A 24,365-nucleotide genomic window follows, 5' to 3' on the forward strand; every position below is an offset into this window, starting at 1 on the left:
GCCATTTTGCTCACACTTCATCTTGAGCTTAACTTGTCCAGAATTGATTGGGTGTTATTGTAGTATATTAAGATTGTTATTTTCTGCTGTTTTATATTAGTGAACTGTTTTAAAACTGATGGTGTAAATAAATGTATATTCTTTTACTCAGAAAACTTGAGTCAGTGTTTGTTTGAATCATAGTAATTGCTGTCCTTTGTGTAACTATTGATACTGCTCACTTGCTCTTGAGATAAGTCTGGTGCTCAGCCATCACTACCACTTTACTGTGTAGTGCAGGCTTGTACTAAAGGTGAATGTGTACTGCCACTTGTAGTCTTAATTTTGTGTGGTGTTCCCAAAGGGTACTGCATATGATTCTGCATAACAGGAGCAGGTAGGTATTAGTAACTCAAGGGGGATGTCGAATATAAGGTAGGATATGATCCATTGAAAACAATGTGGATGGGGGAGCACTTTAGAATGGCACGATATTGTTTAGAAGCAAAATGGGCCTAGTGCATTTCTATTGTGCTGCATACTGAGATAGTCAACTCTAACCGCAATACACTGTTCCTTTGGGGATTCATATCGGTAAAATGTCAAACGGATACGCCATCTCTTATTATTAGCAATATGATATTTATTGAGCACGACTGAGCTTCGGCGTGCTTTACAACCCTATGATAACGTGCTTAATACCCAGAGTTTTCTAAGCGCGGACCAAGATGACACTTCGTTGCTCCGTGTCGTCTTGCTTCCAAGGCAAGCAGGTTCTCCCTGAGCTATCCTCCCCATAGGGTGAAGACATTGCAGATATCCCTATGGCTTGCCATCCACACAATAATTACTCAACATTGTTATTATTAATGTTCTTTTATTATCATCTACTATTAAGAAAAGTCAGAATATCAAAAATATAACACTCATAAAGAGCACACTTTTCACAATACACCATTTGTACACATATATGCGCTTAAAAATAATCCGACAATTTAAATAACAAGTGGGACAACAATACTACGTTTTTGCTGTGGACCTTATCAACCAGCCAAGTGAATAATAGGTTTGTTTTAGCTCCATGGAGGGGAATAAAATAGACTATTTTTAACATGTGTTCTAAAAATATGACTTGCGGAAGAAGGAACTGTATTTTACAAATGTAGACACAAACCCCATCCATACAATCCTGAGTTGTGATCTTTTTGATCATGAAAGAAAACAATGTCCTCTGATTTATGATGTAATAACACTGCGCCAAAGCTGCAGTTAGAGGTCTACGTTAATATGCGTAGTGGGAGGCAGTGCTATAAAGACGTGGAGGATAGTTGAGTGCTTTTCACGAATTCTGAGTTTAATGTCCTCAATTCAAATAAGGTGCATTTTTGTCATGTGTACACTAGGTGGCAGTGTCTATTTAGTTCTTGGGATTTCCAGACATTTATTTTCATTTTTGCAGAATTTGAAGCAATTGTTAGCAGGCAAACCAGTGAACTGCCTGCTTGAGTATGACTGAGAACATGAGATGAGAGGCGGATTCCTGAATGAGAAGAGGAGCTACAGTGAAGCGCCTGCAAGAACAGTCAGAGGAGTTGCGAACCCGAGGTTACCCAGGTACTGCCAATGGCTCGCAAACCTCCGATATGACACAGAATAGCATTACTCAGGAACTTTGTCGATTGAGAAAGTATAGATAGACAATGTTTATCTCATTGCGGGCTGTGTTGCGACTATTGGAAAAAATTAAAAAAGGCCTATGCATCCTTGAAATATGCATCGAGAGGGATTGCTTGGATCCACGGGTTTTGTTTTTATGTCCTCCACAAATGACACTGGGGTTTCTGTCATTCGGTGTTGTATAACGAACAGTTAGGAGCTAATTTTAGAGTTCTGTGCAATTTGGCGGTGGGGACCTGTACTCGCGTCCCCTCTGCGAAATGATCATCATTTGCACGCTGTAGTGCCAAAAGGGGGGGCAAAAGACAGCGTACAGCGTGCACTCTCCGCTGGGCAAATTGAGTTCACTCCACCTGCCATAGACACGGCAGGCAGCATTTGCAAAGGATTCTTATGGATCCATAGGGATACCAGGATTTCCGCCAGCATGAACTTCCCTTCTGGCGCAAATGCTGGAGTATTTTTATATGGCCGAGAGGAAGGGATTGGTGGAAGCGTAAATCACGTTCCGACCGTCCTCTCCTCCCTACAAATTGACGCCAATCAGTCATGAAGGGAATCAACCGCATACAGGGCAAAATGAGCCCCTTGTTCATCAGATCCGGCCGAATTCACTAGCCAACATGTCAATCATCTAGGCCAACCTGTAGAAGCCTCCATCACATTAAGAAAAACTGGCTGGCAAAACCTATTACACCAGCAAACCATGTCCACTCATTTTAGTTGCACCGTGAAATGAAATAATTGCATTATTTACAGAGCACCCACAACAGCAACTTTCATTTCTTTGCACTTTACCAAATTCCATACAGGACATTAATACATTTTGGACTACACACGTATTTACGCTCACCAATAGCACTCCCTCTTCCCTCTTCAGGCATGTTATTAGTATCTGTAATTGTCATTATGCTTAGTTGTGCGCTTCATGGCCACAGTCAAAGCATCAGATTGAAAGAACTGTGACACGGAGGGGATGGACATGGAGGAAATGCAGAGGCTACTTACTGGTAATCTTCATTATGCCTAGTCCTGCTCTGCTAGTCACATTCCTTACAATGTGATGGTAGGACTGGGATGAGGAAGAGGAGGGCGTGGAGGTAATGTTAACCACATGCTTTTGCAGATTGTACTACCGGAGCAAGATGGCGTTGTTTTGGATGCAGCTGGCAATACATGTGCATAAGCCAATACTCTTCCACTCTTTGTAACTACAATAGGATGGTGTGAAGCGTAGTGCTTAGAGAGATCTCACGAGAAGAAGCAGCACAAGCCATGAAGGGTCCGGTGGGTGTGGCAGAGACAAGACAGGACCACAGAGGGAGCAGATGTTTGGCCCATAGCTCCCATGCTGCATAGCACAGAGAGATTACATAATTTAATATTGTATTGTGTATATACAACAGTACAAACAACCTCATGAGATATGTCAGTTCTTTAATGCAAGAGGGCACAACAGAGGGCAAAGTTCGGAAAATGCTCTAGAATGCCATGGCCATCCACTCAATGATAGAGGGCATTTTTAACACAAACCTGAAGGGGGTATTGGGGGAAATTTACTAGAGATTCTGGTCCAGGGCCTGAATCCTTGACAAACGCTGGAAAAGTACATCCTACTGGCACAGCACCTCTGAAAGATACGGTGATGTATTGAGCCTCTTTCCTGAGAACCAAAAAAGGAGCATTCCTGGCCTACTGTTTTCATATCTCCATGAGTTTTTTCTCTCAATCAAAAAGTTCATGCCTCCAAGAACCCTTTACACAATACTTAGGGAAATGAGGGATGTTTCCAGGCAGCCCCCATGCCTATCATTTCCTGATCCATATCACACACCGTGTAATGTATCTTGCTGAGAGAGGAAGAAAGTGAGAATTGGAGAGAAAGAAGGATGCTGGAAAACAGAGAATGAAAAAGAAGTCTGTCTGCAGAGTCCACAGGGAGGAGTGTGAAGTGAAGAGAGGTTTGCCTGTCATCTATTTATATATCTTGCTGACTAAATCCCATCTCAGAATATTTCTGTACATCTACCATTCTGTTTGCATCTATCCATTTGTATATCTTTAATCAATCAATCTAATAATCTGTATCTGTTATCTCTTTGCATATCTATTCAAATATATATTCAAATATATATATATCTGCTTATCTATCTGTCTGCATACCATTTTTCCTACAACTGTGGGGCACACTCCTCTGGCGGGACCCTGCACCAGGTCCAGAGGGGTGGGGGACACACAAATCCTGCATCTATCCAGCTAGCTCCCTATCTGTACATCTGGAATCATGTAATTGTGAGTCTGTATGTCTGCTTATCTATCAACAAGGCTGTATCTATCAATCCATCTGCCAATCTGTTTCTAACTGTCTCTATCCATCTCTCTAGCTGCAATCCTATCTGTCTGTACATCTATTTATCTATCTCTGTCTCTATGTCTAGCTACTTAGCTATCTCTAGCTATCTGTTTGTCTAGCTCAGTGGTCATCTCCAACAATCCTGGATCAGCCATACCGACATCGTCATATTGACACCTCCAATCATTCCTATACCGGTGATTAAGAGTAACCGAGTTCTGGCTTTGTATGTATGTATTACATTCAGATCATGTAAGGCCCATTTACTGTTTTATCGTAACAAAGACAACTATGTTGGCAGTCAACCCACACACCTGATAGCTTCAACAACCTGTCTGTCACCTTGTCCCCCAAAACCCCAGACCCTTATTTGTTTGTCTCTTTGAGTCCACAGCTCTACTGCCACCTCACACACATTTTGAGGTGCAGATGAATATGTCATATGTAGCTATTTCTGCTCCCCCTGTTGATGAACAGTTGAACATGTGACTGTGACCTATGGCTCTTGCCCCTCTCCCGGTCCAATATGGTAAAGGTGAGAAACATCACTCGCTGAGGCAGCCATATCGCCCATATTCTAAACAGGTGCAGCAAATGATGAATATGAATGTGGGCTGAAGATGACGAGAATGACCAGACAGATGATAGAAACATACATATGCACTCACCAGGAAGAAACACAGACACTAGGTCAAAGATGCATTTATACATGAAGGATATTATATTTGCATACTGAAGAACATAATGTAAGCAATGTATAAGCTGAATGGAACACTAACTATACGCAAGCATAGCTTATTAACCCTGAAAATATGGGAGTAATGGGCAGCCATCTTGTCTAAAATGAAAGACACAGCCAGCATTGGTAATACATACATGTCTTAAGGCTTTCAGAGAGCACAACATGCATAATTAATCAAATACAGATCTGTCCAGAACTCAGACAATAGTATGCAGCTGAAGCCATGGTTACTGAGAATTTAGGCAGGGATTTTGCCCAGAACACCAGGTGCAGACTTTGCCAGTACAACATAATGCAAAATAGAATTAAATGGTAGAAAATACAGTTTAAGCAGTATCTTGTGGAAGTTTTTTTTGTATAACTAAACTTTGTACACCATAAGGGAACAGATACGGAGTGAAGAGAGTGCCAATCAGAGCACATGGAGACAATGGCCCAGTTTATTTTGACCTTGATTGCTGTGCACTATTTCCTTTTGTTTCCAAGCAAAGAAGATCTAGCTAAAACCTGCAGCTAATCTTCCGGTCAAGCAAATGGTGATGTAATAATGTAATGTAATGATGTAATAATGGGAGGGAGATTTCAGGGTCTGGTGTCAGAAAGGGGTGGTATGGATTTTAGTGCCAGAGAATGTTACCCAATAGATTCTCACCAATGTATAGACACTATGGATGCTTGCACCAATCAATGTGTTTGACCTGCCCAAAATACAGCAAATGTATTTTATTTTATTCTGTGGTTTATGTTGATAAAGGTTGCTCCAAGTGAAGGCAGAGTTGAGAATTTTTTCAGTCATCCCAGAGCAGGGCCACTTCCAAATGGCTTCTCACAGCTGCAATGGGGGTCGGGGCATTTAATACATGTCTTTGTTTCCTGCACAATGCCTATTTCGTCTGTGGAAATGCTTTGTATCTATTTTTTGGTGCATGTCTGAAAATGTGGCCTGTTCAACACAAACTGAATGCAGGTCCATTATGACTGAACACAAGGAGAGCACTCAACACCAGGTGAGAGGGATACAAGGGAAAGATGGAGTTTCCCTTTGGGTCTGTGGTTGTTTGCATGGACATGTGTTCGAGAGAGGTTGTTTAACCACAACAGACAACATGTATAATTCAGAACACACTCTCCCACTCTTGATATCTCTAATCATAGCTCTAAGTTCAGCAAACATTCTATCCCTCCTATCAAAGCCCACTTGAACACAGAGTGGGGTTTTAGCAGAAACCCTTGGTGTTCCGCACTTTGAAGCTTCCTACTGCTGAAGGCACTGCTGCAGATTTTTCAAGCAAATGTTCAGGGATGCTGGCCCAAACCCTATTGTTTCACAAAGATATATTAAACACTTGAGCCATAGGGCTCAATGGGAATGGGGAAGGCGCTAGGTACGGTGCCGCAAATTGTGGCACCGTTCTTAGCACCAAGGTCCCTTTGAGGCACCCTACTTTAACGCCTGCTAAAAGCAGGCGTTAAGGTCGGGTCCCGCAAAGGGAACTCGTAATGAGGCGTTAAGGGTTTAACGGCGCTGACACCTTTTACGGCACCGTTAAACCCTTAACGCCAGGGTCGTAATGAGGCCCATTGTCCTTTTTTCCAGAGAGCTCAATTCTGCAACAAAAAGTTCATGCCTTCCAGAACCCACAGCAGTGTATTTAAAGCAATTAGTGAGTTCCCAGGCAACCCGCTCCCTACATCTGTCATTCCATGATACTTATCACAAAGTGCATACACTTTATATAGTTGAGCGAGAAAGAGAGAGAGAGCAAATGAGAGAGAGCTAGAGAGAAAATGTGAGAGAGAACTAGACAGCGAGCAAGAGAGGTAGAGAGAGGTAGACATAGTGAGTGGTAGGAAGGCATGTTCATGATGCTGTGTACCTTCAAAAATACCTTCTGGCCTCTAACACATTTCAGGAATTTAGCTGCAACAAAGATATGGAGATCAACTGCACTAAATACAAACCTATGGTCTGCACTCTTAGTAATAAGAGATCTCTGATGTAAAACCTAAACATTGACAGAGTCAATCAGTTTAAATACCTGGGTCTTCGCATCAGTGGATACTGGATTGACCAAATTGAGAAAAGGATTGTGGCTCTGGACTGCGCTAGTTAGGCCATTGTAGGTTCTTCACATTTGTTTGTCAATAAGGCTATTAAAGAAACAATGGAGGTGTACAAATACACACACTGCCCTGTATGATGCAAAGGTATGTGGTTGTAGCCAAATTGCTAAACTATGGGTATTTTAATACACATGTTTTGTAGAAGGTCTTTGCCATTCCAAGAAGAACACCAAACATGCCATCTGACTTTGAATTACTGTTGTAAGCAACATGCATTTGGCACACTTAAAACTGCTATTATATTGGTTTCCATCTTGGAACACATAAAACTATTATATTGGTTTCCATCTTATGCCTTGATGGTTGTAATAGATGCAGTTCGTGGCTGTTCCCTTCCATGGGCCAAACATGTGAAAAACATGGCAACATTATTAGGTATGCAAAATCTCTCTTAAGACCCTGCAATGGACAATTGTTTGGCACTCAAATCCCAGATGAGGTTGATTCGTAAAATATTTAATAGCAACACTGCAGAATGAATTACATAAGAATGACGTTACCCCACCCCTTCATCAACTGGTCTTAATAGCTTTTCAGTGCATTGCCATCACTAGGGTGAGTGGACAATTTCATGACATTAATATGGAGGATGTCAGTCTTCCCCAATTAAAACAATCTCTGACTCGGTAGAGACAGGCACACTCAGACTGCAAAGGTCCTTTTCCAGTCTTTAGGAGATGTCCAATGCAGATGTTTATCTCTAATACAATTAAGCATTTTGCTCGTCTACATTCACTTGATGAAACTATATTTGTTTGACTTAATATATTTTTTGGCGTGTAAGCATATTTCTAAATAATCTGTTAGGACAGCAGAATACAAACATGTGAGTAAATGCATTTTTATTTGCAAAGTTCCTTTTCTCTATTTCGCCTCACATTTTGAATAGTATTTATTTCCTTCACTGCATTAGGCTTAATATTAAATATGAATGCATGGCCCTTGTAGAATCATCATGCTCTTTGAACCTACTTTTAAATTCACATACAACTACATTCCCGTCAATATTCATTAGACATTCATACGGATATATTTTTTTTAACTCCATAACTGTAAAAAACATTAATCAGAGACGATGGTGATTCTATCTTTGTGAATGGAAATATATGAATAGATTTCTTTGTACAGTTGCAGAGCTTATGAACACTTGTTCCTCAAGTGTCACACACAGTATATGCATCATTACATTTCTATGTTAAAAGTGTGGTGTATGTTTAAAGAACACTTTTCATGGCTACAGGTCGTATAAGCTAAGCTATGAAAAGCTGTCCGTAGCTGTGTGAAGCCATCATTAAAAACTTCAAGGAGCTATATTTGCAAGACAGGCCACCTATGTCGGTGTCAAAATAAAGCATACGCATCCTAGCAATGGTGAGTAATGATTGCTGCATGCACAAAAACATGTGTTGCTTGGTTAATACATAAGTGCCTAGAAACTTGTTGTAGCTGCTAGAAAAAATCAAATGAATACATGCATCACACTTTGAAACAGTTAGCGGTTATGGCTAACACAAGCATACGTGAATACATGAATTTAACAGTGAGATATTCAGGATAAGTCCAAAATTCTGTTACAGGAAATAGCTAAGAATACATAAATGAATGCATGTATTTAATGTGAGGTATTTAGGTTAATTCAACCTCCTTACTGGCAATAATTTCAAGGTAAGACACAGGCTTCTTTGAGAACCCATTAGAAATTATCAACCCACATAACCTGGCTCCTGACTTTCTGACTCAATGCACTTTAGAATGTGTGATTGTGAGCTTATGACCACATGTGTAAACCGTCCACAGTTTAAATTGGTGCTCCTTGAGGTAGACCAATATGTGAGTGCCTGTTTCCCACAGTGATTTGCAAGTGGAGGTCATCCAATACATATGTACACTGTGTGCACAAACGTGTACATTGAGGTATAATGCAGTATATGTTCAGTTCTGTGGTCCCTGATTGTGATGCCAGTAGTGGCAGATTCTGCAAAATGTTAGGCTTTCTGAACTCAGGGTTTGCTACTAATCCTCTTTTGAGGTGCGTTAGAAAGCAAAGTGGTGAAGGAAACAAAATGTTCATGTCAGGTTTCTGCAAGGACATTGGCATTGGCTTATTCTGCCATGCACTCCGGGAACCAGAGGTATCCATCACCTGTCTCGACTGTGGAAGGTCCCTGGGGCCCAGGGTTTGAGATTGGGCATGTGTCATCTTGTGTCTGGCTTGAACTAGGCTTTGCGACTGGATGCTCATCTGTTTCACTTGCCTGTGTGTTTGTCTCACAGGAGACATCGGGACATAGTCGTCACTTTCGCCATTCTCTGAGAAATTCCTTTTCCTTGACATGCTCCTATGGCGAGCTGTGGCTTCTGGAGGGATTTGGAGGAAATCACAGTTGAACACTTGAGGGAAGAAACTCTGGATGCCACACACGTGTCTGTATGGACAAAGTTTTGGCAAGTTGAGTATGTCACAATGCAAGTCTGGATGATGAGACTCTGACCCCCACGCTCTTGGCAAGAAGCGATTCCTTGGCGCACACCAAGCATCTGCAAATAGCTGAGACCATTGACTTCTTCCTGATCAATGAGAAAATCAAATGTTTTTGAAATTGAGCACATTGCTGGTACCCAAGGCGTGTGCATAGCTCAGCTCTGAACCAAAAAAAGTTGCTGTGAGGCGCTTCATTTTGCGAACATTCATAATTCAGTGTCTACAGCAGCATAAAAGAGAAAATCCAATTATTAGCACACAATGAAGCACTTGCCAAATAAGTCAGTGTTTTAATGAATGTGTCCAGCATGGTCAGCCCTTTTCAAAAAGCTTTTGTTGCAATCATCGTAACCACAGAAAAAACAGTATTCATGTCAGTTAACTGTGATCTGTCAATTAAAGAGTGCATGGCCTCTTAAATTGTATCTTCATAGGTTAGCAGAGATGCAATCTTTTTGACCACTGTGGAGTATGCTTAAAGATCACACTCTTCATTGCTGCACTCTGTTAGATGCATGTTTTTCAGGCGTGCCATATGCAAGCTCAATTTTTGAAATTGTAACGGTCTTGTGAAAGCAAAAGAAGATATCGAGGCTGAGTACCTTCAAAAGGAAATACACCAAACGCAGGTTATAAAGATACACAGATCTTTATTCAAAGTAACTGAACAGTTTTCAAAGAAACAGAGTATCAAATAGCTATCAAGCTCTCAGTTCACCACAGCGAATACCAGGCCGTTCGGTGTGGGAAGTGAGTGGGACTGTACATCAGAATAGTCGCACCTTTTATACACCCCAAAACATGATGTTCAACCCACTTGCAGGTTAATGAATCTAGGATTTTGGGTTCGTCCCGAGTTTGTTCCCTAATTTATGCAGCTTTACATTTGGTGGTTATCCTTAACATATTCTCAAACATGTTACAATAGCAACAGTGTGTCTTTGGATTTCGCGTTGAGCCTCTGCACATAACTTTATACAATATAGTAAAACAAGTGTTCACATAAGATGCTAAAACAGTATTGTGCACGATATACGTTCATGGATTAGTCTCATTGGTACAGGTAATCCTTTATACACAGATCAACGAGGGACAAGGTCTCAGTACATGACCCTAACATTTGGCCTGCAGGCAGTTTAGACATTAACTTGCACACAAAGGTCAAGACGGCCATGTTACATTCAAAACGACACTGTCCACCATCTAAGAACACAGGGTGACTTTAGAGAGAGAATCTAAAATGGCGGATGAACCTAAAATGGCTGCTTACACATATCTAAGGTCAGGACCTTGCAACGCGGATTTCCTCGCAGAGCGACTTGGCCTAGGCCAATATATATTTATATGATCTAGAGGGTATGATATGTTTTCCCGTTCGACAGTCTTAACTTGAGACTCAGCCAGTGTAGGAATTTGAATTGTGATGGCCTGGGTAGATTCAGAATAAACCCACAGCACTTAACTTGTGCACTCACATTAACCAAGGTTGGAACCCCAATTGCAACATGACAACAGGACACATTGAATTGCCCCAGATATGAGCCATTAGATAAGCTGTGTACTTGACTGTGAAAAAATACTATTGGTGTAACATATAGTGTGCATTTAGTGTTACTGTCACCGGAATTCACTTGCTCTTCAAGCACGCAGACCCTGCAAGTAGACCCTTTGTATTGACGTAATGAGTACAGTGTTATTTCAGGACTTGAAGTTGACACAAATGCATGTGAATAAGGCACTACATAGTCTTCCTTGATCCAAGAGTCATTAACCAAGTGCACATTACCCCAGGAATGCAGTTCCTGACATCCCATGGAAGGTGTCCCCTGAAGGGGAATATTTACACACCATGCAAGATCCAATTAGTCAATCCTCGTACCCATGCAGATGATGCTGCAAAACATATTTTAAGTACACTAAGAATAACACATTTAGAGCCTGACATTGCCTGAGGTATTGCAACCTTGGGCAGGTTAAGTGCATTTATCTGTTCTGGCCATGAACTTAGATTCCAATCTGGGACTCCTCTGCTAATAGTGTCCAGAACATCTGTTACCACATAAAGACTTACTGCAGCTTCTTGTTCGCTTCTAATCATAGATAGGTCACTCCAACCAATTCTACTACATCTGTAATGACATCCCTTAGTGCATGGAAGCCCTGCTCTAGCCCCTGATCATTAGAATCTGATGTATGAAATTCTAGTCACACTGCCTCACTTTCAGTCTGCATAATTTGCATTAATGCCTGTGACCAAGTGTAAGTTTTACCTGTTATTGATGCTTGTCCCACCTCACAAGGTACTCTAGTGTCAGAGGTGGTGCAGGTAGCTGATCTCCTACACCCACTCTGTGTGCACCTCAGGACAGCAGCTGGCTGCATGATAGCTGTCAAATTCTCTTCTTTTTATGACATTATCTAGAGATTGTATCACCTCGCTCAGCATTCCTTGGCACAGCTTATATATGGATATAGCTTGTGTCAGGAAGGTGTTATGAGAATTCCATGCCCTATTTGGGCCCACACTGGTTCCTGCTCTTCTTTGATTGCATTAATTAGCTTGAACCACCCATAATACAAGACTCCCTGATGGGTAGGTAATATACTTGGTACCATTGCATTCTTTTTCTTCTCTATAGGACACACTCCAGGGCTCACCTTCTTCCCTCTTCCACTCAGGGTAGAAGCTCAAGTTCCTATTACTGCAAGTGGTCTGGAACTGTGTATAATTTAAAAAATACATGAAATGTGGGAAGCCTTGCCATGTCTAACGTGTGAACACCTTTGATTTGCCACATCTGCTGACCCCAAGTAGACCACTGAGGTACAGTTTCCCAACATGTTTGTTCAGTCATGTTTGAAAAGTATATTCTCTGAAAAATGACTGAATCTGCAACATACATGTGCTGTGCATCATTTGGTTCTGGAGGGAGTTTATATTGATTTTCAAACATGTAATCCCCTGCTTGGTATGGTCTCAGTGAAATATATGGGAACCGTTCTTGGAATTCAGGACTATCGGTTTGGAAAGGTACTGCACAGTGTTCCCAGAAAGTGTATTTGGGCCACAGGATGGGCTCACACTTGATAAGTAAAAAGGAAGGGTAATATCACACATAACACACATGGGACCTCATTTCATGGAGATCCTCAACATCATCAAATGCATCAAACAACGCAGTTTGCGCAAATGCCTGAAGCCCAGTTCTTAACAGTTCTCTATATGTTCTGGACATAGGATTACTGGGGGCGAACAGTCTGGACGCATCAATCAATGAAAACATGTGAACTTGCAGCTGCTTGACTGGGCCATTAAACGTCTTAAATTATGGCTTCCACACATGACCCATGGTTAGAAGAAACATTTGTATTGAGGCTGAAGTTCCTGGCTCTTGTAGCTCTCTTTTCTCTAGCATGTGTGAAGAACTAAAAGGCTTTATGACAGCTACCTTGCTTGCAGGTGGAGTGGAAACCTTGCTCAAAATATGCCTCGAAGTCAGTGAGATGAGAAACATAATGATGCTCAGCCACAGTATAAGGAAGTATACTGTCACCATTATATGACACCGTTTCAGAAAGTCTGTCCAAAATATTTCTTTCATTACTTTAGCAACCAGAATGGTGTTCTGTTTCCAAATTGGCAGACCTGCAGTACTTCCCTGAATTGTCGAGTTGTAGTCAAGAGTGGCATATTCATCCTCATCTTGCACACCAATTATCATCATTTGTCTGATCTCCATCTCTTCTTCTACTGTGGGCTCCTCAACTGGAAAAGGATGATTGCATGGAAACATTGCGTTAACCATCTGCAGCAGGTTTTAGGTGATCCACGGAAACTTGTCTGGTGCCTCTCTTGGGTGGTATTGCGGGCAGGACAGCAGTTCTGGAACCTTTCAATCTGATTACTTGTACTGCTGGTCTATAGGATGGGCCTTGTGAGACTTATTATGTCCAGGACCCAATCTCCTGCTTTGAGAGTGGTCTCAGGACTGGCCTCAGCAGCTTCCACCTGGAGGGATTCCCTCAGCAGCGTTGTTGCCAGCAATTGCTCTTGCCTCGAGAGGGGTGTGGGGAGAGTGTGCAGATCAAACATAAACATCTTTCTCCCAAACAAGAGTTCAGATGGAGTTTTACCGTTGCATAGAGACTGGCATGGTAAATCATTTAAACTTCTGCTAACTAGATGCACATGGTCTACCCAGTTACCCCCCATCGAAAGGATGCATTGAGTCAGGCTCAACATTATTGAGCGGTTTGCTCTTTCTGTAAGCCCATTTCATCTCTGGATAATACAGGTTTAGAAAAGTGCAGCTCTTATCCCCTAGCCTCTAATCCCTTCCTCTGGGCCCAACCTGACCATGGAGCGTTTGAGTTGCTGTCACGGCTACTACACCTCAAGAGCCTGTATGACTGATTTGCAATCTGCTCTCTTTTGAGGAATCTTCCAGGTCAGGTAAACCTAGTGCAAGAATCCACTATCACTAGAATGTATTCGTACATATTTATTGCTGGTAGTGGGCCTATGTGATCCAGATACTGAATCTCAAAAGGTGAGGTAGCCTTCCTTAAAGGAGCCTCTTTAGGTGTTTTGCTGTGGTCCACAGTTGTCTTCAGACATGTGTCACAGTTTGCTATGTACACTTTAACCTGTTGCCTTAATCCTGGCCACCAATATCTGTCAAGGAGCAGCTCTGCAGTTGCAGTAACCTCAAAATGGGTAGATGCAACTCCAGCCTGTCTGATCTATTAGGGATTCATCTTTTAATAGGATCCCCTTTTTCATAGGAATTGTGACTACTGCTTTATTATTCTCAATGTCATAAATGTAATTACTTGGGAAACCTTTCGGCCTGGGTATAATACCCAAACACACTCATTTTATATCCTAATCCATTGCAGTTGCTGATCGAGTTATGGCTGCAATCATTTTTCTCACTGTGTGCTCTATGGCATATGTATCTGCTTATGCACTGCCAATGCTATGAATGTGCCCTTTAGTATGTGCGCTTGTGTGCATCACCCATAGCAAAGGGTAAGTCTGTTTAAGGTCCCAAACTTGTTTCCAGAGATGCCTGGAAGCAATAGTTGTATGTCTAATGTTTCTAAAGTCATTTTGAATCCAACAATGAAAATCAGTGTTATAAACCCTGACAATATAATCTGAATCTGAGACTACTAGTGTGGCCTTCTCTGAGTCTGCTTGGCACAATGCAAGCAGCAATCAATGCAATTCTGCAGTCTGGGCTGACATGTCTCCAAGATGCTTTGTTGCAGTATCAGTATGTATAGATGCATCTTCTTGTGTAAAATGTCCTACCACTGTTGCACATGCAGCAGCATATTTTGAATGTGTTCAAATAGCTGGTACAGCAGAGCCATCACAGTATATTATTTGGAAAAAAAATCAAACAATGGCATATCAGGCAGTGAGTTGACTGATTCTGTATCCATTGTCCATGTCAATCCACTCATTCTTTGCAATTCTGTTTTATAATGATACCTTAAATCTGGAGCAAGTTGAGATGCTGACCATTGAATCCATCTAGTAAGTAGAGCCTTTGCATTGGGCATGCTAGCTTTTGTGGCAACCTCAAGTTGAGCTAAATGTGTATTTATGTGTATAGTTAGATTTGCCACCAACAGCCTTTCTTTCTGAATTATCATGTGAACTGAAGAAATAATCTTTTCCTTAGATGTAAATCTTAATTCAGGTGTGGAATACACATGTGACATATATGGAATTGGTTTAGTCTCCCTTAGATTGCAAACTGTGTATGTGAAAGTATTATTTCCCATCAACAGGTTTATTTCTAAATCTTTTTCTGTATTTCTGTATTGCAAAGGACTGGTTTGAGTCATTAACAAGTATGCATGGTGCAGAGTGTGAGTGTGTTATAGCTACCAATGAGCTGCTTTGAAATGTGGCTTTATCAAAGCATAAATGGTTTTGCTAGCAATTGCCTAAGTGTGTTTGGTGGTGGTATCCTCGCACATTTCTCAATAAAATCTGCTGACAAGCCTCTGCCCTCATCTGTAAGATTGAACCCTAAGAAGGTATCCTCACGATGAGCTATGCTTTTGAATGATTCAATGAGTGCATGGACTCTAAAACTTGCAGGCTGCCGTGTGTTGTTTCTTTATTTTTATTTTTTTATTTATTTTTTACATTTGTATAGCGCACTACAGCCCAATGGCATTGAGGCGCTTTTTCAAGAAGGTATAAGTAGGCAAGAATACGACTTTGGAACATGCGATTACTTAGTTACATCATAAGGCGGTCAGTTGCAAGTACATTAAGCAGACATAGATTTCAGTTGAGTACCAAGCAAATACTAGGCACGAACATTTCAAACGAACAGACTGGTTTTGATGGCTTTGCGGAACACCAAGTGGGAGTTGATAGCCCTGATGTGAGTGGGGAGTGCGTTCCAGTGGTCGGCAGCGATTGCTGGAAAACTAGAGCCTCCAGCATGCACTCTGCATGTTTTCGGCTTGGTAATCAGGTTGGTGTGTGCTAGCCTAGGCGGCCTGGTGGAGGTGGGCATGGAGACGCACTGGGAGTGGTAGGGGGGCGCTAGATCGTGGAGGCATTTGTGGGTAATGGAGAGGATTTTGAAGATAACTCTCTGTTTAACGGGAAGCCAGTGCACCTGTCTCCTAAGGTCCGATATGTGATCCTTTTTCGGAAGTCCAGTGACGGCCCTAAGTGCATTATTTTGGACAAGCTGGAGTTTGGCAATGTTTTTGCTGGATGTGCCTCCGAGGAGAGCATTACAATAGTCCATTCTTGAACCAATGGTGGCCCTGGCAATAGTAAGGCAGTTCTGCGTGGTTAGGAAGGGTCTTACTGCGTTGAGCAGTTTAGAGTAGTAGGCCAATGAGGATGCAATGGCGTTGACCTACCTGTTCATGGTGAGGTTTGAGTCAAGGTAGACTCCGAGAGTTTTGACTGTGCGGGACAATTCGATGGGTATGTTATCGATGGTGAAGGAGCGATATTTCTTGTCAAGGTTACCCAGGATGGTTGGTGACCCAATGAGTAGGAGCTCGGTTTTGTCGCGGTTGAGGCACAGCCAATTTTCTGCCATCCAGGCTTGGATGGTGCAGTAAATGGAGTTAAGGGTGATCCTGTCTGCCTCGTAGTCACCTGTGAGAGGGATGAGCACCTGCGTGTCATCAGCGTAGTTGGTGTATGAGATGCCCAAGGTGTCGAGAAGGTTGAAGAGAGGCCTCGTAAATAAATTGTAGAGGGTGGGAGCGATGCAGGACCCCTGGGGTACTCCACATTTAATGTTGCTGGGAGAGGCACACGCCGAGTCGGAAAAGACTTTCATGGCCCGTTCCTGCAGAAATGACGTGATCCACGCACACGCTTTAGGGGAGAAGTTGGCTGCAATGGAGAGGTGGTGCCAGAGTGTATTGTGGTCAACAAGGTCGAATGCAGCGGATAGGTCAAGGAGCAGAAGGAGCACAGGTTTCCCTGCATCTCTGATATCGTCCATTTGATTTTTCAGGTCCAGTAAGGCCGTTTCGGTCCCATGTCGTCGCCTGAAACCAGACTGCCGAAGGCTCAGAAGGCGGTGGTCCTCAAGGAATTTTTGGACTTGCAGGTAAGCTGCTTTGTCCAGAATTTTAAGCAGGAAGGGGACCGTGGTAATAGGCCTGTAGTTACCTGGTACTGAAGGGTCAAGGGATGGTTTTTTGAGGAGTGGTCGAGCCCAGGCCTCTTTGAGGTCGGACGGGAAAAGGCCTGATTGGAAGGAGGCATTGATAAAGGCTGTCAGGAAGGGGGCGAGGGTGGTACTGCAGTCCTTAATTAGCTGAGTGGGACAGGCGTCGCCCTTGCAGTTGGATGGTTTAATAGTATTTAGGAGGGAGATGACTTCGGATTCGGTGACGTCCTTGAAGTTGAATACTGGAGAGGAGTTAGTTATAGTCTCCTTGTTCTGATGACTATTTTGGGAAGCAATCAGGAGGGTTAGGGCTTTTTGGTGAGCTAGGATTTTCATTTGCAGTGTATTGAGTTTGTTGAGCATGGCGGATTGGATGTCATTACACCATTTTTCATCCTTCAAGAGGATGTGTGGCGGGGAGAATGGTGATTCTAGCTCCCTAAAGATGGCAAAGATTTCCTCAGTGCCAAATTTGGCGTTGGCTATCCTTGTGTTGAAGGAGTTAGCTTTAGCTTTGGTTATGGCAGATTTGTAGTCTTTGGAGAAGGCTAGTTTGGTAGTATCATTAGGTTTGGCTTTCCAGGTTGCTAGGGCGGCACATTTTTTAGCACGCACTTGGAGCAAATCCTGGGAGAACCAGGCATTGGTGTGCTTGGCTTTCATGGCTTTCCTGAGAGTGAGGGGAGCAATAGAGTCAACCGCTTGGGTAATGGCTAGCTTGAAGGAGCTGGCGAGGGTATCAGGGTCCTGCGAGAAAGGAGCCTGGAGTGCAGGTACTTTAAGGAAAGGAGTAATGTTTTCAGCCGTGAGCTGGCGGGAACTTCTGGAGAGGCCTGGAGGGAGGGGAGTTGTGGGAGGGGGGACTCTTTGGATGTGTCAAGGTCAAATTGGATGTAGTGCTGGGCAGACCACGGGATGGGAGAGTTCTCAGTAATGTGTACTGGGCAGTTGTGGGAGACCCAGTCCAGTGAGCGTCCTTTGGAGTGTGTGGGGTGGGCGATGGCTTGCGCGAATCCTAAGGTGGATAGGGCTTTATCTAAGGTGGCTGCGTGAGCGTTGTTAGGGTCATTGAGGCCGAGATTGAGGTCACCAGTGAGTAAGCCTTTGGAAGTCTTTTTCAGATTGGCGGAGAGGGAATGGATGAGGGAGTCATGGAAGTCTGTGGTAGGCCCAGGGGGGCGGTAGACGATGTGGAGAGCCAGAGTCATGTTAGGAGAGAGGTTGATTTTGAGTGGGAGGTAGTCACAGCTGAGGCCAAGTTCGCCTTCTATTCTTCTGACAGTATGGCTTTCTTTGGCAATGAGGGCTACTCCGCCACCCCTGGTGAGGGGTCGATCTTGTCTGTGGATGGTGTATCCATCTGGGATGGCCAGGGTGAGGGCTGGGCCAGAAGTTTCATTGAGCCAGGATTCAGTGATGATGAGGAGGTCTAACTTGTTCTTGAGAATGAGGCCGTGGATATCCAGGGCATGGGCTGGGATAGATCTGGCATTGACAAAACCACATTTCAGAGAGGTGGGTTCTGCAGTGGGATGTGCAGGCTTAGGGGCTCGGGGGGGGCTGAGGCGCCAGTGGCTATTGGCATGGGGGCAGCAGGCATGGTAGCAGCCCAGGGTGACTGGGGCACAGGCAAGGCAATGGCCGTAAGGGCAGCAGCATTAGGCATAGTACCAACACAAAGTGCATGAGGAACAACACTAGGTACATGAGGCATAGTGGCAACACAAGGTGCATGAGGCACAGCACTAGGTACATGAGGCATAGTGGCAACACAAGGTACATGATGCGTAGTGGCAACACAAGGTGCATGAGGCACAGCACTAGGTTCATGAGGCATAGTGGCAACACAAGGTACATGAGGCACAGCACTAGGTACATGAGGCATAGTGGCAACACAAGGTGCATTACCGTTCACATCCTTCCCCTCAGTTTTAGAATGGTCTGGTGTCTTTGCCTGTGAGGATGAGATGAACTCTCATCAATGCCAGACTCTTCATTTGTCTTCTGTTTCTGAAATCATAATCTGTTGGTCTAAACCGGAACTGTGCCCTAGGTTTACTCCAAGATCATTTAGATCTGTGAGTGTCTTGCCACTGTGGGGCATCCCTGTCTCCTGTAGTTTCCACATTCTTTGGTTCATGCTCTGGGCATTTTTCTTCCTTTATTGGTGTACGCTGTTGTCTGGGTGTTCTACCAACCTTTTTACCTTGAAATGATCCCCTTCCTTTTGAGGGTTTCCCTTCCTGGTGTGTTTCCTTGTCTGGCTTGCTATCCTTGTTAGCATTCTTTTGTGCCTTTGTATGCTCCAACAGTGCCTTGTGGCTGCATTCGATTATGAAGATATCAGACCCACAGTCTAACAGGACCTCTATCCAGTCAGTGTGCCGATTTGTCTTGGGAATGATTTGATGACTGCGTGGACTCTGCATTCTGTAAAACATGCAGGCTGCAGTGTGTTTTTTCACAACTTTCATGTCCTTCCCCTAACCTCTCTTGATTAAAATTGCGTTTTAGAAAGAATATTTGTGCCTGGTCCATTTATCGTGACTGGGGCATTAGGTTAATATTAGCAATGCTACAGTCATATCTAAGAAGTCCCATATATCTGGGGCACCACCGGTCTTGATTGCCTATGATTAGGCATGACCACAAGTCTCTTATCTCCACCTAGTTTGAGGCTGTGAAAACAGACCCCTGGTCATCAGTGACTCATGTCAAAAATCACTGTAGGCTATGTCTCAGCGCTAAAAGACAGGAGTGCCTATGGTTCTTGTGCTCATCAACATGACTTAACATATACAGACACAGGAGTTATCATTTTAATGCATTTAATATGACACCCTATATTCTGAGGGTAATTATTCTCTTTAAACAAGCTAGAGCAAAAGGAGATATAACATAACATCACACCTATGAACAAGATTGCTATGTAGGCAGAAAGCATGTTTGAATGTGTAAATAATACAAGTGGTGGTTTTAGTTTAAATGCATGTGTAGAGGTGGAGCCAAGTACGCCTACTCCAACCGCCTGTTACCTGTCTGTTGGAAAGCAGAGTATGAGACATACACAGAGCAGTTGAACAGACAAAGAGCAGAGTATGGACTCTGTGCAGTGCCAGTGATAGTACCAATACCTAAGAAGATCTGGGAGGCAAGGTACCCATTGAGAAAACCATACCTGCATACAAGAAAATATGATGGCCATTTGCATGAGATTCCTGAAAAAGCATAGCAGATAAATTGCAAAGATGAATGGTGACATCACACAGCATCGAGCTGCCATCTGTAGAAGAGATGAAGAGACCAGAAAATGCAGATATTCTATAAGGCATCAAGAAACTATCAAGGATAAGTGACATCTTGGGATCAAGGTGAAGAAACGTATGCCACAGAAACAGATGAAGACATTAAGTTAGTTTGAACGTGTACAGATGCAAAAGAAACGCAAGCAGACAAAGTAATCTTGAGGCTAGCTTTATGGTGAATAGTTTGCGGCGAGCGCCAATATATATATATATATATATATATATATATATATATATATATATATATATGCATATGGACGAGTAAAGGATGATTGTTTGCACTACGCATTACAAGCAGTGCAGGACAGTAGCAAGAAGGTCTCAGTTCAGTGTGTCGCAGTTAAAAGCAAATTGAATAACAAAATGAATCTCAGCAAAAGGAGTTGGATGAGTCAAAGAAGCCAAGGTCTTATCAATCTGGAATGAACTGACATTGGATACAATTCGTGGGAAGGAACAGAAACTCCTGTCCAGAAGGCTTGAGCAAAACAAAAAACATAAGAGGACTGTTATAAAATACTATTTTAATACACTAAAGGGCTCGATTCCATGGAACATATACTTAGATATTCACTTAGAGCCTATCACTTAGCCTAATAGGTTTTTGTAGTTTGCCACGTAGTATGACGTTGGTAATGACGCAGGTCAACACGTCACTGATGATGATTATGGCTAATATAACCTCCGTTTTTTGTAAGATTCATTGAGTAAGAGGATTGGGCGAGTGTTGATGTTCGTTGTACTCCCTGTTTGGGATATTAAAACAGATTTCCTTTTGCCAAACTACCTGAGTCGTTTCGATTATTGATGTAGGAATGACATTTGCATCCCCATCCATCTCAACAGTAATTGCTACTCATCAAAGGGGCTGGGATATCCAGTTCACTTGGTAGCAGAGAAAGGATGGTTTATTAAAAAATCCATCGACATAAGTAAACTTTAGAGTCCGGGAAATATTGCACGACTCTTGCCATTCAGCTGACAAGACGTGAAGCTCCCCGTACATAGTCGTTAGTGTAATTATCAAGACCTTGCAAGGTGGGTGTGACGGGTCCCCTAGTTTCCATAGAATCCCCACCCACATCTATGTGAAGCTGATCGGACGACAGTTTGAAGAGGTTTTAAAAGAGGTTGCGATTCCGAGAATCAGAAGACGAACATGCGAATGGTGAGTAGAAACTGAGGAGAGTGGCAAATTGATGCATGTGTAGTAAAGGGAAGTGATAAGGGAAAAAGAGAGTAACGGAGGGATGCAGGATAAACATAACATGAGAAAAAGAGTGTTTAAGTATTGAATAGATATTGGGCCTCATTACGAGTTTGGCGGCAGCCATGGAGCTATTACAGGAGCGAGTGGGGGAGGAAAAGAAACACGACAATAGACAAAGAACAATTGATGAGCAGGAAAGACTAGAAAGAATAGAAGAGGAAGAGCAAAGGATAAGAGTTAAAAGAATACAGAGATGAAGGGATGAGGAGATATGAAGGGCAAATGAGAGAAGGGATATGAAGAAAAAAGAGGAAGACAGAGTGAAGCGATAAAGCGAAGAGAATTTGACGATGTAATGGAACGCAAAAGAAGGTAGAGAGCATGTGATCTTGATCTCACCACCATGCTTACCTAAGTGGAAATAGGCTACTTGGCCAAGACATCTGCCCTTTCTCACATACCTTGGTACTGCACTAGACCACTCCTGCCCTGCCAGTTGCCTCCTCTAGCATATATAGCCTATGTCTTGATCTCTCTCAGCATGTTCACCACGCACCACTACTTCAAAGCTCCAAACAATCTACTCTTCTTGAGCATTTATCTGATTTATGTTAGGTATTCTCGTCTCAATTATCAAGACCTTCTCAGCCTAACTAATCACACTATGACGCACACACAGATGCCCTTCCCCACCACTTATGACATGACAAGTGCACCCACTAATACACCTAGTTGTCACAACAGACGTTCAAGACTCAGAATACGCACCCATCCTATGTATAACTGGGCCCTTCCCACGCCCATATCACACAGAAACCTTTGATTAGGTACTCGCACTGCCCACCACTCTGGCAGACTTATCCCTCATATCAGTGCCACATTGCCACTTAATACTATGCCTGCGCACAAACACTCTATTAAACCATCTAACCACTCACTTAAAGGCACTAAACCACCGCTATCAGTTAGAAACATCCAATCACTACTCTACAAATGCGCTATGCTTAATGTTTGCTCTCTCACAGCCCATGCTCTCAAAGTAAATGACCTTATACTTAGTCAAGACCTTGACATATTAGCCATCACTGAAACATGGCTTCATGAGGCATCTGGCCCAGCCATCACATTAGCCTTACCCACAGGCTACTCCATCCTTAGACAGGATAGACCTTCCAAAATAGGAGGAGGGGTAGCACTAATCTTCAAAGACACACTAGCCTTCAGACACATTCCTCACCGTTGGGAGAGTAACGCAGACATTCCAAACCTTTGCTATCACCTAAAAACACTATAAATATTCATGTTATTTATAGGCCCCCCGGACTCCCTACAGATTTCCAGGGACACATCTCTCACCTACTTAGCGAAAATATCAAACGTCCACCAAAACCCTACTCTTAGATGACCTAAATCAAAGACTCAATGACCCCAATGATAAAACTGACATTTCACTCACTTAGGACCTCACAGATCTAGGTTTCACCCATAAAGTTCAGAGCCCTACCCACTCTAAAGGCTAGACCCTTGATTGGTTAGTTGATCACAACTGTGCCACCACTATCACATCTAACACTGCATACACATGGACGGACCACAACTGCATTCAATTTACTCTTCCCACAGCCCACAGCACCAAAACTACCACACCTGCCCCTGCCACACTAGCAAGAAGCACAACAAAACCTTACTGTGGATAACCTCTGACCCTACCTGGACCTCCCTTGCCTAGCACCCCCATTCTCACAAGACCCCAATATCCTAGCTTCTATATTTAAGGACACACTAACCAGCGTAGTAAATTCTGTAGCCCCTTTAGAGTCCAAGAAAGAAAAAAAGTCACTCTAAACAAACTCCTGGTTCACAGAAGAGCTCCATATAATGCGTACTACCAAATGCCAGGCTCTTAAAAGTTGGCAGGCCAACCCTTTATGATGCCACTAAAGCTAATTTCAAAACAGCTGCCACATTCTACAAAGATATCATATTCACAGCCAAATCCGAAGCCTATAATCGTGGGATATCCCACGCCAAATCCCAATCTAAAGAGCTTTTCACAATCTTTAATGAACTCATAGCTCCTCCTATCTGCACCGACAAAATTGTTAAAGATGAAGCATGGTGCACAAGCATACAAACAGTTATGCTAAAAAAAATAGAACTCTTTCAAAGCAAATTTCAAGACCATTATAAAGCCCTACTAAAACAAAACCAACCTACACAAGCACTGCCCAACCACAAATCCACCAACTTCCCTAAATTCACGTTCAGAGACATGTCAGAACCTGAAGTTAAGGACATTCTTAAATGCCTTAAACCATCGCAATGCAAGGGCGATATATGCGCCCTGATGATCATTAAGGAATATGCCGAGTCCCTTGTTCCACTTCTAACCGCCTTCATCAATGCATCATTTAAATGTGGCATCATCCCGGACAGCCTTAAAGAGGCCTGGGTGTGCCCCCTCTTAAAAAAGCCAATGCTCGATCCCTCTCAGCCCAATAACTACCGATCCATAACCAATGTTGCGTTTCTTCTACAAATATTAGACAAGGCTGCCCACAGTGAAATTCAACTATATCTTGAAACTAACTCCATCCTAGGAAGAAGACAGTCCGGTTCCGTAAAGGGCACGGCACAGAAACTGCCCTGCTGGATTTAAAAAACCAAATCACTAAAATCCTGGACAAGGACAAGCCCGTCCTTCTCCTCCTTTTAGACCTCTCTGCGGCTTTCGATCTTGTGGACCACAAGACCCTCACCGCAAACCTAACGCAAGCAGCACACTTTTCAGACCAATCCGCTTCCTGGATCACCACATTC

General features: G+C 43.0%; 1 long non-coding RNA gene across 1 annotated transcript in view; it reads left to right on the forward strand.

The window, feature by feature from the left end:
- Positions 1–1,490: 1,490 nt before the first annotated feature.
- Positions 1,491–24,365, forward strand: part of LOC138527823 (uncharacterized) — a 38,160-nt gene continuing 15,285 nt past the window's right edge. The window contains exons 1-2 of the long non-coding RNA XR_011284055.1: positions 1,491–1,593; positions 16,872–16,967. This is a non-coding gene — a long non-coding RNA (uncharacterized lncRNA). The remainder of the gene's footprint in view (positions 1,594–16,871; positions 16,968–24,365) is intronic.

The sequence above is a fragment of the Ambystoma mexicanum genome, chromosome 7q (genome assembly GCF_040938575.1).
Source record: "Ambystoma mexicanum isolate Mex_15411 chromosome 7q, UKY_AmexF1_1, whole genome shotgun sequence".
Classification (NCBI taxonomy): Eukaryota; Metazoa; Chordata; class Amphibia; order Caudata; family Ambystomatidae; genus Ambystoma; species Ambystoma mexicanum.